Genomic DNA, 14,897 nt, shown 5'->3' on the forward strand with positions numbered 1-14,897 from the left:
TTATGTATAAAAGAAATACGTTTATAGAGGCATAGAAATATTTGAAGGGAAACCCATCAGTTTCCACTAGGAAATGAAATTGAGGATGATGGAAAGATTAGAGACTTTCACAATATTATTTGATCAATGCTTCACTCCTTGATTTTATTTTAAAAAGAATCCTCTTATTAAAAAACAAAGAGACATAGTTCTCCCACATTGGATCTCAGAAAACTGTGGTTCATTCAAGACCAGCACCAAGGGGCTTCCCTGGTGGCACAGTGGTTAAGAATCCGCCTGCCGGTGCAGGGGACACGGTTTCAAGCCCTGGTCTGGGAAGATCTCATGTGCCGCGGAGCAGCTAAGCCCATGCACCACAACTACTGAACCTGTGCTCTAGAGCTTGTGTGCCACAACTACTGAAGCCCACGTGCCTAGAGCCCGTGCTTCACAACAAGAGAAGCCACCGCAATGAGAAGACTGCTCGCCGCAACCAGAGAAAGCCGGTGCACAGCAACAAAGGCCCAACGCAGCCAAAAAAAAAGTGCTAAAAAAACAAAAAAAAAGACCAGCACCAAAGGGGGTAGGTCCCAGGAGCCCACAACACCCAGTCCCCAAATGGAGACGTCTTCAAGCATGTTCCTTAGTGCTTCCAGTAGAAAGTGTTTGTCGTACTACACGGTGAGCTCTCCGGGGCCAAACACAGACAAGTTAACCAGCTCAGGAGGCTACAATCCACAGCCTCAGGTGGCCATAATTTGGAATAAGTGAGGCAGATTTTAAGTCTTGTAACAGAAAGGGATTGCTCCCCAAGAAAACCATAGGACTGGCAAAGATTTTACATGCAATATTGGACATCATTGTACTAAGAATTAAGAGGCAACTTCCCAGAATACGATGTTTCTCACATAAAGCCTTAGATCTGAGCTTACTGCCATCTCCTTGCCTCTCTTGCTTCTTCCAACACCTCCTTTTCCATTTTCTAACTAGCAGTCTTCAACCATCAAATTCTTATTCCATTATTACATTAAATTTCCTATCCCTTCAAAGTAAAGTTTTAGATTCACCTTTAAATATCCCAAAGTGTCAACAATTGTATTAAGGAGACCCTAGGGTCTCTTTCTGTAGCAACCAACAAGGAATCAGATGAATCAGCATCTGATTCTTCAGCAGGGCCCCTGACCAGACCAATCAGAGCCCATTCAAAGTTGGGAGAGGTATGAAGTGAAGGGAAGGTCGGTCCTTCTAAAACAACAGAACAACGAACATTAATCAGACTCTTTCTATGGACCAGGCGCTGGACGAAGACATCTTCCCTGTAATATCTTGCTTATCTTCACAACAACTCTATGAAGTTATGACAGAAAAAGATTGTCCTGAACTTGGTCTGCCTGATGTAATTTATAGCCTCGTTCTGGAAAGAAATTAGGATTTTACTGATCAAATATTTAAGCCGTTTTCTAATGAGCTTTAATGAAATTATGACTTACTCAGGGGAATCATCACCCACACCACAGATGACTAATCAGTCAAGAGTCTAGGGACTGTTCTTAATGACTTATGTTTCTTTTCATAATCAGGCTGACAAGCATAATCTATTTATTGTCTTCTTCTGGAGAATGTCTTTACCAAAAGTGAATCCTCTTTGGCCTATAAGAGGATTTTTTTTCCTCCTTATTCAAGATTTTCAGACAATTTTGACCCATAACCAAATTGCCTGCATTTTTTAACTAAGTAAATACTATTTCCCCATTTAACACCTAGTAAGAGGTCATAGAGCCAGAGCACGAAGGTGATCAGTCTGAAACACAGGCTTTTTACTCCTCACCAAGCAGGCTGGCTTCTCATCTCCTGCTCTCGTACCACACAGTTTGTGACTGTCAATCCCACGTGTCCACGGAAGCCCTGCTCTCAAAGTCTCATCAGTCGGGGTGTCAAGCATGCCCTCCAAAAATCCAAACTCTAATTTTTCAATTTTGATGCTGGTGGTAACATTTCCGGAAGCTGGAAGAGGCAAGGGAAGATCTGCCCCCGGTGACTTCGGAGGAAGCCCTACCAACACCTTGATTTTGGACTTCTGTCCCACAGAACTGTGGGAGCATAAGTTTCTATTGTTGGAAGCCACCTAGTTTGTGGCGATATGTTGTGGCAGCCCTAGGAAACTAATACAGCTCCCATACTTAAGTTTTAAATTCCACCACGATCTGTTAGATGAAAAGTGCAAATCATACAGACTATAAGCTGCCAGACGTACGGAATGGGCCCTCCAGCCAGCACCTTCCAGAAAGCTCCTTACAAGAAAGGCTTAGAACTGTGACTATTGAATTGATCCTCTGCTCTTCCAACACTGATGTGATTTGTAACCACCAGGGGTCTGACTTGTAAGTGGAAGCTCCTCTCTAGACCTTCTGCATCATAATCTCTCTTCTTGCTTTTTTTACACTGAAATAGAGTGTGTGGGGTAATGTCTGTGTTGCCCCCTTTAAGGGGTTTCCATGAAGCTGTCTCGGACAAAGACTGAAACAGGACGGTATGTTACGCCTTGGATCTGAGAAGAAAATATCCAGCGGGTACACAGGAAAGGTTTACTCCTTTTTGGCACTGAAACTTTGCCTTCTGTAGTGAAAGGGAGAACTGGGGTGGAATGTAGAACTGGGCCTTGCAGTAGAACTTTCTGCATTGATAATGTGCGCCATCCAGTATGGGAGCCATGAGCCTACTGTTGTTATGGGGCACTTGAGATGTGGCTAGTGTGACCCATGAAATGAACTTCAAATTTAATTAATTTAAATTTAATTAATTAGACAGCATAGACCTAGAGTCTGAACAGTGTGGTAAGGAGAGACAGGAAGGGGAGAAAACCAAATAGAGGAGTCACCATGAAACAAAACAAAAAATCTATTTAAATCAAACCAAGTAAAAATTAATAGAGAACAACAGTTCAGGTAGACTAATGAAATTAACAGATAGTTCTCTCCCTACACTTTCTATGGTCACATTTACCCAATATAAAGCAACTGGCCAACTGAGCTCCACAAATAATAATTTTTTAAAGACTGTCTAAAATCGTTAATCAAATTAGCCAAAATAGTTATCTTGTAAACGCAATGGCCACAGTCTTACTGAATTAAAAAAGAAAATTAGATAGAAATATTTTTCTTATATGCAAAATAGTAAACCATTTAATGAGGAGAGGGTATAAGATAAAAATTCAGTAGGAGAAAGAAGTTAAAAGCTCCAGGGATGCCCAAAAGGGTCATTCGCTTTCTAATAGCAACAGGAAAAAAAGGACAAGAAAGAATAAAGTAGAGGAAAGAAGAAGGGAGAGGTTGGAAAGGAGAGAAGGAGGAAAGAAGCAAAACATATAAACCTTAATCCATAAATTCAAAGCTGTTGGCACTTGGCAGAAGCATTTGTGAGGTCCCTAAAAGTTGAAGCATTGTTATTACTTTTGAAAAGAAAATCGCAAGATAGATGGCATGAGGAAATGTCACACATGGGGATAGATGAACAAAAAGATGCCAGTTCCTACAGACCAGGTAGAACCCGGAAATCACTATAGCCTGACACACTCTATAACTGGATTTAAGATCCAGCTGAGAAACCCACAACAGCATCCAGGGAATTTCTAATGTCTCCTGAGCTCACCATCAAAACCAGGAGTTCCGCTTCTTACGATAATTTGGACAAAAAAACACGTTGAGTCCAGGCAAATCTGTTCGATCAACATTGCTAAAAACAATACTGTGACATCCACTTGTTGGAGGAAGTTTGTCTACTACTTGTGTCTAAAGCAGAGAGTAAATGGGATCAGTGTGATCTCTCCGTTGTGGGGATGGTGAAAAATCCCTCATATCTTGGAAAATGAAAATCAAAAGATTGATGTAATCTTATTACAGATTTAGTCCTTCTTATGGACTAATTATTTAAGACTCTGTCAAATTTCACTGCATTTTTTAAAAGCTTGGAATCCATGACATGGGTGATCAACTAATCAAGGCTGCACACTTGGCAGGTTTTATTTTCAGAGCTCTGCTAATTCAGAAAATGTATCCTGTGTCACTAAGTGTCTGGAGTTGGGAGTGGTGAGGATACTTACTAAATGATTGCTGAATAAAATAATAAACCCCACTTATTCAGAGACAGGTCTCGCAGGTATTGGAAACACATGTCAATCAGAAAGCATAACCTATTGACAGATTCATCAGTAATCTCCCCAGAACCTTCCTTTGGTGCTGCTGGCTTCCCTAGCAATGGCTGTTACTGTGAAGAGGGGGTTTCGCTCTGCCTTAGCCCCATCCATTGGCCATTCTGGTGGGTTTCTGAAACTTCCCACAGCAGCAGCTATCATGTCCCCTTTATTGTATTATCTTCTTATTGGTCTTGTGGATTTGAAGAAACAGTGATGGATTAGACATCCAGTTTGACTAGTTTCCATTTAAAACAACTAAATACAGTGGATAAAATGAAAATAAAGAAACAAATAAAAATTAACTACATTCACAAGCTGGCAAAATGTAAAGAATTCGGATTAAAAACTAAGTAAAGACAGGCAGCCAAGAACAAAAGCAGAAACAGTTTTTACATTGAGCATATTTGCCATGAACTTGAGCCTTGGTGTTCAAGGTCTTGCAGGGTTTGGAAAAGAGGCGGCAAGGACCGGGATCCATCCAAGCGTGGCTTAATGGAAAACCCCTCTGTAAACCCTGGACATCAAAGGCTATCCTCTAAAGGCATACCCTAGAAGTAAGCTTACTCTCTGCCCCTCTCCGCAGGGGCAGTAAGGACAAATACTGGCTGAAGCCTTGTCACTGAGTAGAAGGGGAAAGTCTCCCTAAAATTAGCGGCCACATGCCAGTCTTCACACGGTTTCCAATCCCAATTCATACAACCTATGTTGCCCAAGAACCACCGTCAAAAATGTAGTTTAAAGTGATCCCATAATGCAGTTGTACCAGTTGCCTGGCAGAACCAAATATAGTTCTTTTCTCGAAGAACTACCTACATCCCAGAGACAGGAGGTAAAATTTGGCCAAAAAAAGAATACTGAATTAGAAAATAGAGCTGAATAAATTACACAGAATGAAGCATAGAGAGATAAGGAGATGGGAAATAGGAAAGAGTTTTTAAGAATCATGGATGGCAGGATGAAAAAAATTAACACAGGTCCAATGTGAGTACCAGAAGGAAAAAGAATCAGAAACAATATTTGACGAGAGAAGAGTTGAGAAGGTTTGAGAACATCCATCTAGAGATTCAAAAAATCAACATAAAGCAGGATAAATATAAAGAAATCCATTCCTAGCCACAGCAACATGAAAACTGAATAACCATGAGAAGATGCTAAAAACTTCCTTAGAGAGAAGACTTAGCCTTCCAAGGAATGAGGCTTCATTTGACAGCTCACTTCTCAACAGCAACAATGGAAACCTGGAAACAACAGGTAACGTACTGAGAGAAAATAAAGGCCAAATTTGAACAGCTCGCCTCAGCAACAGCAGCTCTCGAGAGTGAGGGCAAAATCTGAGAGTTTGCCACATTTAGATATCCAGTAAGGGAAATTCTAGGGGATATTTTTTGGGCAGAACAAAATGATCCCAGATGGAAAGTCTGAGGTATAAGGATTAAAGAACAAAGGACATGGCAAACATGGGTAAACCAGAGCTAATACTGACTGAGTAAAACATAATTAAAATATCTTGTGAAGTTAGAAAAACATGGTAGAACTAAAATACAGGGCAATGACATATAAGTTGGAAGTAAATAATAGTCTAAATTTCTTCTTTTTGGGGAAAGTATAAAAATATTGATTTACTTTAGACTACAGTGTATGTAACTTCTAAAATAGAAGAGGAAAAAAACAGAATGAGAAAAAAATAATCAGTCTAAAAGAAGGTGAGAAAAGGAAGCAACGAAACAGAATAGAGACAAGCGCGCGCGCACACACACACACACACACACACACACACACACACAAAACAAACTGGCAAAAATAAGCCTAATTTATAAACCCAGTAGTTATAACAAATGTAAATGGACCTAATTATTTAGTTACGAAGCAACAGATGATCAGGTTGGGTTTACAAAATGTAATTGTATGCTTTTTACAGAGGTACACTGAAATACTTAAGTGATTCAGATTGAATACAAACAGATGGAAAAAGATACATCAGATAAACATTAACTGAAAGAAAGCTAGTGTAGTTATATTAATATCAGTCAAACTAGACCCGATTTAGGCAACGATTAGCATGTTGACAATGTGTGCTTCCTTTTTCTTACAGTGAAAGGTCAGTAGAAAGCGTCACATCCTCAACATGTTGTACTAAATATTTTTTTCTTCACTCTTTGACAACTCCAGGCAGCGTTTCTTCTTCAGAAAATGTTAACATCTCTCACTCAGAAATTGCCTTAAATTTTTGTTTTGGGGACTTCCCTGGTGGCGCAGTGGATAAGACTCCGTGCTCCTGATGCAGGGGGCCTGGGTTCAATCCCTGGTGAGGGAACTAGATCCCACATGCATGCTGCAACTACATGCCACAACTAAGGAGCCCAGAAGATGCAACTAAGGAGCCCAGCTGCCGCAATTAAGACGTGGTGCAACTAAATAAATAAATAAAAAATTTTTAAATAAACAAATTTTTGGTTTTTTCTCTTTTAAAATTTTTATCATTTACACCAGACAAAAGTCTTCTATGCTGGAAACAAGTCCTTCTGCCCTCCTCCTTACACCTCTGTCATCACTTGGTCTTGTGGCATCTCAGTATCATCTCTTTATTTTATTTCCATGCATGATTTATTTTATAAACCCATGCCTTTTTTAGTTTCTACAACTTTCATTTAGGTTCCATGGGTTTCTCCCTAAATCAAATCCCCACTGTTTAGATGCATGGAGTTCACCTGTGGTCCAGCATGCCTCATTAGGGTGCCATGCATTGTCAGGTGAAATCAATTAACTTTTGAGTCACTCCAAATAGTTTCATGGTATTTTAAGTAACAACCCTGGCTTCAGTTAAGGCTTTAATTTTTTTAGTACACACCATTCACCTGAAATCCTGGTTACCTGCAGCTAGCTGAGCTTCACCTTGCATTTCACATGAAGTCCATCTCATTTTTTCTGTTGCAGCTTGGACTAACCTATTTGAGCTTCTCACTCCATTTGGTTTACTCTGATTCCTCAGAAGTCAAGCATATTCAATTGTCTGATGAGATAACATGTTCCTCTATCTCATTTTTATACCCTATATGTCTTGCAGTTGATGATCCCATTCTAAGCTGCTCCCAACAGTATATTATGCACATGGCTGACTGCCCTATTTCTTCTGTCATTATCCCCATCCAAGCTTATTAAGTACTCAGTGACTATAACAGCATGGTGTTTATGAATCAGAGAATCTTGGTTTTCAGTCACCATCCGTTGCCTGGCTCTGAGTCAAGGGTCAGGAAATAATGAGATCAACCATGCAAACAACTGAACCTATGAGAGAGCCCATCTCTTTCTCCTGGTGTCCCTAAACTCTGCAGAAAGAGCATGAGTTTTCTCATCAAAGGCTTTGGATCAATGTTTGCATTCTGTTATAGACCAGCTAAATGAGCTAGGGAAAATCATTTAACTTCTCTGAGCCTCAATTTTTCTCTTTTATAATATGGAGATTGTTGTTACCATATCAACTGTTGTACAGATTAAATGTGACAGTGCATGGAAAGCTTTTTGCAAACTGTAATCTGATTAATTAAATGCAATCTGATTACTTAAGTAATCCCAATTCTCCTTAAAACTGAAAATATCGCCAAATGAAGACCCATCATTTAGGGCTTCTAGGGGGCCAATCCTGACTCCGAATTTGATGATTAGTGATTCGATTTGGACCCTGGCAGCCTCCTGGTTTCTGGATCCAGTAGGAGAACCGGGGCAAACTATTTATACGTGTCTTTTGTTTGTACTACTATTCAACCTTCTGTCTAGTTCTTTGAGATATTTTAGTAGAAGCTTTTACATTTAAAATTATACATGTATTTTTTATTCATAAATCAAATAAGGTGCACTGTAAGAAATGCCCTGGAAATAAGGGCATTTTAAGTTGCTTTTTCCTATTGATTTTGTGCAAATCATTTAACCCCTATGGACGCCAATATTTATTGTTCTCATCTCGAGTTTCCACACTCTCTTAAGAGGATATTATGTTCAACCTTTTATCTTAAATTACTTTTTTATTGGAGTATGGTTGCTTTAGAATGTTGTGTTAGCACTTAGGAGGATATTATGAAGGTTATGTTAAGCCCAACATATAATTGGCATTTACCTCTTATTACCATCATTTTACATCAGGGATTGTCCTAGTTATCTCAGGCCACCATAAAAAATACCATCGACTGGATAGCATAAACAACAGAAATTTATTTTCTCACAGTTTTGGAGGCTTGGGAGTCTGAGATCAAGGTGCCAATTGATTCAGTTCCTGGTGAGAGCTCTCTCCTTGGGTTGCAGGTGCCTGACTTCTCGCTATGTCTTCACATGGCCTTTTGTTAGTTCAAGTGCTCTTCTAAGGCTACTAATTCCATCATGAGGGACCACCTTCATGACCTACCCTTACCCTAATTGCCTCCCAAAGGTCCATCTCCATACACCATCACATTGGGGGGTAGGGCTCCAACATACGAATTTGGGAGGGGGATACATTCAGTCCCTAATGGATACAACTACTTTTGTTACTGTCACATTTATCATGTAATGTATATATGTTCGTTCTTTGTCTGTGATTATTGGACTGAGATCAACCTAGTTATGGTGAAAACCCTGCCCCTTCTACTGAGAAGAATCCATTTTCAGTATAAGGGTAGGTCTGGGGAGTTTTGGTAACACATACACTAAGCAGAATGTAATTTCAATAATTGACACTTAGAAATATGAGCGGATCGTGATGACCAATCAGTTGAATCTAGGACCCTTTCAGGTGAGTTCTGTGCCTCTGGAGTCTTTAAAAGACTTGGTCAGGACTTCCCTGGTGGTGCAGTGGTTAAGAATACGCCTGCCAATGCAGGGGACAAGGGTTTCAGCCCTGGTCCGGGAAGCTCCCACATGCTGCGGGGCAACTAAGCCCATGCGCCACAACTACTGAGCCTGCACTCTAGAGCCCACGAGCCACAACTACTGAGCCCACGTGCCACAACTACTGAAGCCCGCGTGCCTAGAGCCCATGCTCTGCAACAAGAGAAGCTGTCACAACGAGAAGCCCACGGACTGCAACGAAGAGTAGCCCCCTCTACAAGGAAGAGTAGCCCCCGCTCGCCACAACTAGAGAAAGCCCATGAGTAGCAACGAAGACCCAACGCAGCCAAAAAAAAAAAAGACTTGGTCAATTAGCTTTCTATGCCTCTAGCCTAAGGCCTATTCAGATAAGTGAATCTTTGCACATTTGCTTAGTTCAGATGTTCTAAAATGCCTGGAAATATTTGAGAAGTCAGGCTGATCCACCAAAAAGTATATAAATATCGGCTTCTAGAGGGGCAGCCACTGCATCTCTGATTGCTTGTCATGGCAGACACCTGAAACAGAATAAATACAAGCACACAGCAGGATCAGAACCCCCATCAGGCCAAATCAAGGGGAATAAAAATAAAACAAGAAACTGAAGCCAGGGTTCCACAAAGTCATGCTCTCAAATTGATCAGAGAGAGTAGGAAGCATCCTTGTTCTCTCACAAGATCACAAGAGCAACTCCAATGATCTCCAGGTATGACATAAAATATTTTCTAAAAAGGCATAAATGGCCTTATTAACTTCTGCTTTTTTGGCTGGAATATATCTTTTTTTTCTTTTAACTTTTTGGTTCAATGTTTCTAGCCCCCTGATATTTATATACTCTGCAATATTTCCTCAGTATTTCAATCCATAAGTATCTCAAGGCACTTGGAAAGATCACAACCAAGCAATGGGCCAAGATTGATGTGTTTCCATAACAGTATCGGGCTGGAGTTCTCAGTGGGAGAGTTGATCCAAAACAAATGAGCAGGCATTGTGAGAAGCAGAACCTCTTCTCGCGTTTTTGAGAATTTTCGTTGTGAGCTCGTCTGTGGCAAGACCCTATGTGTGCAAATTTCATGAGGCCTTAATTAATGGCTCATTTTTCTAGAGAGAACTTGCATCTACTTTTACCATGTGCTTGACAACGCTCTTCCCAGTTTGACCAATTTAAAGTTTGGTCATGAATGTACGAGTAATTAATACTGTTATGTGCTTATGAGTAATTTCTAATAAATTGCTTTATAATCAAAGAATATGGCCAATAAAAATCTTTCGGAATTTCTTAAGGTTTTCTTTGTAGTCAAGTAAATGGTTTATTTCCACAACTGTCTGGTGGATATAGTGAAGAGTAGGGCACAGAATTACCTACAGACCTATTTTTAGATAGGTTTGTTGATGGCATTATTTGAGACATCTATACCCTTACTTACTGTTCACCTAATTTCTGAAAAAGTATACTACAGTCTCTGCTATGATTTTGGATTTTATAATGTCACTTTGCAACTCTAGTTCTTGTTTTACCTTATATGTTTTACTGCTATGCCATTTAGAGACATAAAAATTTATTAATATTATCTCTTCCTTGTGGGTTACATCTTTTATTACTCTCCCATATCATGCCTCAGATTTTTATCTATCCGGTATTATATTAATATAGCTGCCTTTTCTTTACTTTTCTTTTGTTTTCTATTTTGTTAAAATATCTTTGTCCCATTATTTTCCACCTTTCTTTATTATTTTACTTTAGTTGAATTTATTTTAAACAGCCTACAGGTAGAATTTATAAGTATTCTGAACTTGCTTGTTTTTTACTAAAATAAAGTACTCCTTCACTTTCTTTGTGATATTTATTTTGTTTTACTTTTACGTTTTACCTTCTGTTTATAATCAATTTTTGTTGTTGCTTCCTCTCGATACTTTTTTTAATTTGCTGCGTTGAAAAAATTTTTAATTTTTATTTCCACCTGAACCCTGAAAATATTAGGAGGTTTTTCTCTGTGTCTGTCAGCTACTAGTTCGCTCCCTAATTTTTAAAGTCACGAAGTCATAGATATGTAGTAATAAATTTAAATTAAGAAATATTAGAGGCTTCCAGGAAGATGGCAGAAGAGTACGACGCGGAGATCAGCTTCCTCCCCACAGATACACCAGAAATACATCTACACGTGGAACAACTCCTACAGAACACCTACTGAACGCTGGCAGAAGACCTCAGACCTCCCAAAAGGCAAGAAACCCGCCACGTACCTGGATGGGGCAAAAGAAAAAAATAAACAGAGACAAAAGCATAGGGACGGCCCTGCACCAGTGGGAGGGAGCTGTGAAGGAGGAAAGATTTCCACACACTAGGAAGCCCCTTCGCGGGTGGAGACTGCGAGTGGCAAAGGGGAAAAGCTTCGGAGCCGCGGAGGAGAGCACAGCAACAGGGGTGCGGAAGGCAAAGCGGTGAGATTCCCACACAGAGGATCGGTGCCGACCGGAACTCACCAGCCCGAGAGGCTTGTCTGCTCCGCCACCGGGGCGGGCGGGGCTGGGAGCTGAGGCTCGGGCTTCGGTCGGAGGGCAGGGAGAGGACTGGGGTTGGCGGCGTGAACACAGCCTGCAGGGGGTTAGTGTGCCACGGCTAGCCGGGAGGGAGTCCGGGAAAAAGTCTGGACCTGTCGAAGAGGCAAGAGACTTTTTCTTACCTCTTTGTTTCCTGGTGCGCGAGGAGAGGGGATTGAGAGCGCTGCTTAAAGGAGCTCCAGGGACGGGCGCGAGCCGCGGCTAAAAGCGCGGACCCCAGAGACGGGGATGAGACGCTAAGGCTGCTGCTGCCACCACCAAGAAGCCTGTGTGCGAGCACAGGTCACTCTCCACACACCCCTTCCGGGGAGCCTGTGCAGCCCGCCACTGCCAGGGTCCCGGGATCCAGGAACAACTTCCCCAGGAGAACGCATGGCGTGCCTCAGGCTGCTGCAACGTCACGCCGGCGCAACGTCACGCCGGCGCTACGTCACGCCGGCCTCTGCCGCCGCAGGCCCGCCCCGCCCTCCGTGCCCCTCCCTCCCCCCCCCCCCCACCCCGGCCTGAGTGAGCCACAGACCCCGACTCAGCGGCTCTTTTAACCCTGTCCTGTCTGAGAGAAGAACACACGCCTTCAGGTGACCTACACGCAGAGGCGGGGCCAAATCCAAAGCTGAGCCCCTGGGAGCTGTGCGAACAAAGAGGAGAAAGGGAAATCTCTCCCAGCAGCCTCAGAAGCAGCGGATTAAAGCTCCACAATCAACTTGATGTACCTGCATCTGTGGAATACCTGAACAGACAAAGAATCATCCCAAATTAAAGAGGTGGACTTGAGAGTAAGAGTTATGATTTTTTCCCCTTTTCCTCTTTTTGTGAGTGTGTATGTGTATGCTTCTGTGTGAGATTTTATCTGTATGGCTTTGCTTCCACCATTTGTCCTAGGGGTCTATCTGCCTAGTTTTTTTTTTTTTTTAATTTTTTTTCTTTTTTTTTCGCTTAATAATTATTCTTTATTTTAATAACTTTATTATATTTTATCTTACTTTATTTTATTTTACTTTATCTCCTTTCTTTTTTTCCTTCCTTACCTCCTTCCTTCCTTCCTCCCTCCCTCCCTTCTTTCTTCCTCTCTTTCTACTTCTACTAATTCTTTCCTTCTACTTTTTCTCCCTTTTATTCTGAGCCGTGTGGATGAAAGGCTCTTGGTGCAGCAGCCAGGAGTCAGTGCTGTGCCTCTGAGGTGGGAGAGCCAACTTCAGGACACTGGCCCACAAGAGACCTCCCAGCTCCACATAATATCAAATGGCGAAAATCTCCCAGAGATCTCCATCTCAACACCAGCACCCAGCTTCACTCAACGACCAGCAAGCTACAGTGCTGGACATCCTATGCCAAACAACTAGCAAGACAGGAACACAACCCCACCCATTAGCAGAGAGGCTGCCTAAAATCATAACAAGTCCACAGACACCCCAAAACACACCACCAGACGTGGACCTGCCCACCAGAAAGAAAATATCCAGCCTCATCCACCAAAACACAAGCACTAGTCCCCTCCACCAGGAAGCCTACACAACCCACTGAACCAACCTTAGCCACTGGGGACAGACACCAAAAACAACGGGAACTACAAACCTGCAGCCTGCAAAAAGGAGACCCCAAACACAGTAAGATAAGCAAAATGAGAAGACAGAAAAACACACAGCAGATGAAGGAGCAAGATAAAAACCCACCAGACCTAACAAATGAAGAGGAAATAGGCAGTCTACCTGAAAAGAATTCAGAATAATCATAGTAAAGATGATCCAAAATCTTGGAAATAGAATAGACAAAATGCAAGAAACATTTAACAAGGACCTGGAAGAACTAAAGATGAAACAAACAACGGTGAACAACACAATAAATGAAATCAAAAATACTCTAGATGGGATCAATAGCAGAATAACTGAGGCAGAAGAACGGATAAGTGACCTGGAAGATAAAATAGTGGAAATAACTACTGCAGAGCAGAATAAAGAAAAAGGAATGAAAAGAACTGAGGACAGTCTCAGAGACCTCTGGGACAACATCAAATGCACCAACATTCGAATTATAGGGGTTCCAGAAGAAGAAGAGAAAAAGAAAGGGACTGAGAAAATATTTGAAGAGATTATAGTTGAAAACTTCCCTAATATGGGAAAGGAAATAGTTAATCAAGTCCAGGAAGCACAGAGAGTCCCATACAGGATAAATCCAAGGAGAAATACACCAAGACACATATTAATCAAACTGTCAAAAATTAAATACAAAGAAAACATATTAAAAGCAGCAAGGGAAAAATAACACACAAGGGAATCCCCATAAGGTTAACAGCTGATCTTTCAGCAGAAACTCTGCAAGCCAGAAGGGACTGGCAGGACATATTTAAAGTGATGAAGGAGAAAAACCTGCAACCAAGATTACTCTACCCAGCAAGGATCTCATTCAGATTTGATGGAGAAATTAAAACCTTTACAGACAAGCAAAAGCTGAGAGAGTTCAGCACCACCAAACCAGCTCTACGACAACTGCTAAAGGAACTTCTCTAGGCAAGAAACACAAGAGAAGGAAAAGACCTGCAATAACGAACCCAAAACAATTAAGAACATGGTAATAGGAACATACATATCGATAATTACCTTAAATGTAAATGGACTAAATGCTCCCACCAAAAGGCACAGATTGGCTGAATGGATACAAAAACAAGACCCATATATTTGCTGTCTACGAGAGACCCACTTCAGACCCAGAGAAAAATACAGACTGAAAGTGAGGGGATGGAAAAAGATATTTCATGCAAATGGAAACCAAAAGAAAGCTGGAGTAGCAATTCTCCTATCAGACAAAATAGACTTTAAAATAAAGACTATTAGAAGAGACAAAGAAGGCACTATACAATGATCAAGGGATCGATCCAGGAAGAAGATATGACAATTGTAAATATTTATGCACCCAACATAGGAGCACCTCAATACGTAAGGCAAATACTAACAGCCATAAAAGGGGAAATCAACAGTAACACATTCATAGTAGGGGACTTTAACACCCCACTTTCACCAAAGGACAGATCATCCAAAATGAAAATAAATGAGACACAAGCTTTAAATGATACATTAAACAAGATGGACTTAATTGATATTTATAGGACATTCCAACCAAAAACAACAGAATACACATTTTTCTCAAGTGCTCATGGAACATTCTCCAGGATAGATCATATCTTGGGTCACAAATCAAGCCTTGGTAAATTTAAGAAAATTGAAATTGTATCAAGTATGTTTTCTGACCACAACGCTATGAGACTAGATATCAATTATAGGAAAAGATCTGTAAAAAATACAAACACATGGAGGCTAAACAATACACTACT

Source organism: Tursiops truncatus, chromosome 18, assembly GCF_011762595.2.
Source record: "Tursiops truncatus isolate mTurTru1 chromosome 18, mTurTru1.mat.Y, whole genome shotgun sequence".
Taxonomy (NCBI): Eukaryota; Metazoa; Chordata; class Mammalia; order Artiodactyla; family Delphinidae; genus Tursiops; species Tursiops truncatus.